This window comes from Gossypium arboreum, chromosome 8 (genome assembly GCF_025698485.1).
Source record: "Gossypium arboreum isolate Shixiya-1 chromosome 8, ASM2569848v2, whole genome shotgun sequence".
Taxonomy (NCBI): Eukaryota; Viridiplantae; Streptophyta; class Magnoliopsida; order Malvales; family Malvaceae; genus Gossypium; species Gossypium arboreum.
The window spans coordinates 127,489,055-127,494,493 of NC_069077.1; the positions used below are offsets into that span (position 1 = coordinate 127,489,055).

The 5,439-nt window shown below is 38.0% G+C and overlaps 2 non-coding genes across 2 annotated transcripts; one reads left to right on the top strand and one right to left on the bottom strand.

The window, feature by feature from the left end:
- The first annotated feature begins 256 nt into the window (after positions 1–256).
- On the top strand, positions 257–363 carry LOC128280035 (small nucleolar RNA R71). Its single transcript, XR_008270217.1, has one exon. It is a non-coding gene; the product is annotated as a small nucleolar RNA R71 (small nucleolar RNA).
- Positions 364–4,261: 3,898 nt separating this feature from the next.
- LOC128279700 (small nucleolar RNA R71) lies at positions 4,262–4,368 on the bottom strand. The gene has a single exon (XR_008269898.1). It is a non-coding gene; the product is annotated as a small nucleolar RNA R71 (small nucleolar RNA).
- Positions 4,369–5,439: the final 1,071 nt, after the last annotated feature.

Below are 5,439 nucleotides of genomic sequence, written 5' to 3' on the forward strand. Positions count from 1 at the left end.
GTCAATCTTTTTATTTAAGAGTTCTACCTGGTTAGATAGCATAGTAACCGCATCGAGGTTGAAAACACCGGCTGCTTTTGCCGGCTTTGTTCTCATGACTTGCCACTGATAGTTATTCAATGAAATCTCTTCAATAAATTCGTAAACCACTTCAGGTGTTTTGTTATTGATAGTCCCACCAGAAGCTGTGTCGATAAGTTGCCTTGTTGAGGGGTTCACGCCGTTGTTAAACGTTTGAACCTGCAACCATAAAGGTAACCCATGGTGAGGGCACCTTCTCAATAGGTCCTTGTATCTCTCCCATGCATCATAGAGTGTCTCTAGATCCATCTACACAAAAGAAGAGATATCGTTTCTCAATTTAGCCATTTTAGCCGGCAAAAAATATCTAAGTAAAATTTTTTCGGTCATTTGTTCCCAAGTAGTGATTGACCCTCGTGGTAACGAGTGCAACCACTGTTTAGCTTTGTTCCTCAATGAAAAAGGAAACAACCGAAGGTGAATGGCATAATTAGAAACGCCATTGATTTTAAATCACAAATCTCTAGGAAGTTCGCCAGATGAGCGTTTGGGTCCTCGTCTTGCAAACTATCAAACTGAACAAACTGTTGAATCATTTGAATTGTGTTAGGTTTTAGTTCAAAATTATTTGCAGTAACAGTAGGCCTAACTATACTTGACTCAGTTCCTATTAAAGTAGGCTTAGCATAATCATACATAGTGCGCGGAACAGGATTCTGATTTACTGGATCAACAGCAATCGCAAGAGGTAGCAGATTTTCTTGATTTTCAGCCATCTCCTTGGTTGTGGTGTGAATGTCATCCTCTTGCTCTTCCTCTGTAAATCTTAGGCTTCGCCTTATTTCTCTTCGATTTTTGGGAGCTATGCGATCGATCTCACTATCAAAAAGTAATGGTCCCGACGGGTTTCTTCTAGTCATACACTATAAAAACCTGCCAGAAGCGAATAAATGAAAAATTAGAAAATAAAATAAAAATTTAAATTACAATAAAAGTAAAATGGCTAAAGTAATAAAAAACGAGTGTTCCTAATATCTTAGTTCCCCAGCAATGGCGCCAAAAACTTGATGTGAAGTGAATCGTGATAAGTTTTATAATTTATGAATGTCCGTTCTCGAAAACTAACTATTATCACGACAAAGGCAAGTGCACATTATCGAACAATAGTATAGCTTATGGTAAAACCGGGATGTCGAACCCAGAGGAACTAGAAGTACTAGTATTAACTTTCTTTTTATTATCTAGCCCAAAAATAAAGGGGTTTGTTTTGTCTAAAATAATTACTAAACTAAGAATGCACAGGAAGTAAATTTGGGAATAACTTTTGGGAAAACTGAAAGATTTGGACAATACCTAAGGGAAAAATCTACATAGACTTCACTTGACGTAGAAATCCCTAAGTTATATTATTATCTCTCTCGAGACTAACAACATCTAACCCTAGGTTGATTAATTGAAATCTCTTTCTAATTAAAACCCCTAGTGTTGCATTAACTCGATCTATGGATTCCTTTATTAGGTTTCACCCTAATCTGGCAAAATTATGTCACCCTATCTCTAGGCGTGCAATCAACTCCACTTAATTATGTTAGATCTACTCTTGAGCAGGACTTTTGCTCCTCCGAATAAGCACATCAATACTTGAATCAATATCCTGGAATATTAAAGCAAGAATTAAGAATTCATAATTAAGAACAAGTCAAATATTTATCATACAATTCAGATAATAATAACAAGATCCGTCTTAGGTTTCATTCCCTTTAGGTATTTAGGGGGTTTAGTTCATATTTATGAAAGAAAACAACTCAAAAGAATAACGATAACAAAACATAAAGAAAACCTAAGAACTCTTAAGGGGAATTGAAGGGAGATCTTCAGTCTTGAAGGTGAATCTGGCTTCTGAGATGGATCAATCGGCTTTCCTCGAGTAATTCCTTGCCTCCTACTCCGTGTGTGTCCTCTAATCCTCCTCTAGTGTGTTTAAATAGGCTTTAGAATGCCTAAAAGCCCTCAAGAGTGGCCTTTTCTGAATAGGACTAAACTTGGGCTCGACAGGGACACGCCCGTGTGTGATTTCTTCAATCTGTGTTCAAGGCTGTTAAATAGACATGGCCGTGTGATCTTCCCGTGTAAGGAAGTCGAAGCCGTGTTAGAGCCTATTAACATGACACGGGTGTGTGGTCTACCCGTGTAAGGAATTCAGATAAACCGTAATGTATACATATTTCTATCCTATGCTTAGCACATTTGATGGATGATTTTTCCTTAAAATTGGTGAATTCAATGCTTCTAATGCCTTAATTTGATGTTTTATACTTAGGTGAGCATAAAAGAGTGAAAGGAACGAGAAACGGGCCAAAAACGGAGAAAATGGGCCAACGTACGAAATCAACACGGCCTGGACTTACTCACACAGGTAGATCACACGCCCGTGCCCATTTAACAACCTTGATCATGGCCTTAAGCAATCGCACATGGGCGTGTCACACTGGCATGTCTCTACCGAGCCCAAGTTTAGTCCAATTCGGAAAAGGCCAATTTTGAGGGCTCTTAGGCATTCCAAAGCCTATAAACACACCCTAGAAGAGGAGAAGAGGGGGGACGCAGAGGAGGAAGCAAGGAATTGCTCAAGGGAAGCCGATCGATCCATCTCAGAAGCCGGATTCACCATCATGACGAAAGATCTCCCTTCAAATTCCCTCAGGAGTTTTGGGTTTTCTTATGTTTTGTTATTTTTATTCTTTTGAGATGTTTTCTTTCATTAGTATGAACTAAAACCCTAAATACCTAAGGGGATGAAACCAAGACGATCTTGTTATTATTATCCAATTGTATGATAAATATTTGACTTGTTCTTAATTATGTGTTCTTAATTTTGTTTTGATATTCCGTGATATTGATTCAAGTTAAGCTCTTATTGAAAGGAGGAATAGACCTCGCCTAAGAGTAAATTTGTCATAATTAAGCGAGAGTTGGTTGCGCCTAGAGATAGGGTGACAAGATTTTACTGGATTAGGGTGAAACCTAATAAGGGGATCCATAGATCGAGTTAATGCAACCCTAGGGCATTAATTGAAAAGAAATTTCAATTATTCAAACTAGGGTTAGACGTTGTTAGTTTCGAGAGAGATAATAATATAACTTAGGGGTCTCTACGGAACAAGTTGAATGAATAAATCGTCCGATTCAAAGTCAAATAACAAGTGAAGTCTAGGTGGATTTTTCCTTAGGTATTGTCTTAATCAATCGAGTTTTCCAAAAAGTATTTTCCCCAAATTTCTTTTCTGTGATTTCTTAGTTTAGTTAATTAGTTAGATAAACAAAACCCTTTTATTTTTTAGGCTAGATAATAAATGAAAGTTGATACTAGTACTTTTAGTTCCTTTGGGTTCGATAATCCGGTCTTGCTAAAGCTATACTACTGTTCGATAGGTACACTTACCTTCATCGTGATAATAGTTAGTTTCAAGAACGATTCATTATAAATATTTAAAACCTATCACGAATATCACGTATCAAGTTTTTGGCACCGTTTCCGGGGAACTAAGATATTAGGAACACTCGATTTTATTACTTTAGCCATTTACTTTTACTGCAATTTAAATTTATATCTAACTTTTATTACTAATTCTTCTTTTCCCCTTTTTCTGGAAGGTTCTTATAGTTTATGACTAGAAGAAACCCGTCAAGACCATTACTTTTTGACAGTGTGATTGATCACAGAGTTCACAAAAACCAAAGAGAAATAAGGCGAAGCTTAAGATACACAGAGAATGAGCAAGAGGACGATATTCAAACCACAACCGAGGATATGGCTGAAAACCAAGAAAATCCGCTACCTCCTGCGATTGCTGTAAATCAGAATCCTGCTCCATGCACTATGTATGATTATGCTAAACCTAATTTAACAGGAACTGAGTCAAGTATAGTTAGACCTGCTATTGCTGCAAATAATTTTGAACTGAAACCTAACAGAATTCAAATGATACAACAGTTTGTTCAGTTTGATGGTTTGCAGGACGAAGATCCCAATGCTCACTTGGCAAATTTCCTAGAATTTTGAGATACCTTTAAAATTAATGGCATTTCTGATGACGCCATCCGCCTTCGGTTGTTTCCCTTTTCGTTGAGGAACAAAGCTAAACAGTGGTTGAACTCGTTACCACAAGGGTCAATTACTACTTGGGAACAATTGACCGAAAAGTTTCTATTAAAATACTTTTTGCCGGCTAAAACGGCTAAATTACTTAATGATATCTCTTCTTTTGTGCAGATGGATTTAGAAACACTCTACGATGCATGGGAGAGATACAAGGACCTTTTGAGAATGTGCCCTTACCATGGGTTACTGCTTTGGCTATAGGTTCAAACGTTTCATAATGGCCTGAATCCTTTGACTTGGCAGATGATTGATGAAGTCGCTGGAGGAACCATCAATAATAAGAAACCTGAATATGCCTATGAATTTATAGAGGAGATGCCATTGAATAACTATCAGTGGCAAGTCATGAGGACAAAGCCAAAAAAAACAGCCGGCGTTTATAACGTCGATTCGGTCACCATGCTCTCTAATCAAGTAGAACTGTTGAATAAGAAAATTGATGGTTTTCTTAGTTCTTCAAAGGTTCACCCAGTAATGCAGTATGAAGAAAATGAAGGTGGATCGAGCAATTCAGAATACCCACTTTATGGCCACAACATGGAGAATGAGCAGTTAAATTACATGGGTAATAATCCTCGATCTAAAAACAATCCTTATAGCAATACTTACAATGCAGGTTGGAGGAATCACCCAAATTTTTCATGGGGAGGCCAAGGAAATCAGAAACCACCACCCCCTCCAGGCTTTCAGCAATCACCATACCAGCAGGAGAAAAAGCCGAACCTTGAGGAGATGCTAACCAAATTCATCTCGGCATTAGAGACTCATTTTCAGAATACCGAGACAGCACTTAAAAATCAACAAGCATTATTCCAGGGGCTCGAAACTCAGATTGGAAAGCTCGCCAAATTGATTTCCGAACGACCACAAGATAGCCTACCAAGCAACACTGAATCTAACCCGAGGGAGCAACTCAACGCAATTGCCATTTAAGATGAGGAAGGGTTAGTGGCAAAACCAAGGCCAGAACCGATGGTAAGTGAAAGTAAGAATGAGGTAGGCCAAAACGAACAAAAAGCGGAAGTACAGAATATAAACCTCGTGTGCCATACCCCAATGAGATAAGGAAAGACCGCTCAGACGAACAAGTTGGTAAATTCCTTAAACTTTTAAAGAAACTACATATTAACCTACCGTTTATTAAAGCACTTTTGTAGATGCCGAATGCAGTCAAATTTTTAAAGGAGCTTCTAGCAAATAAACAAAAGTTAGATGAAAGGTCGCATGTAGAGATGAACGCGGTTTGCTTAGCCATT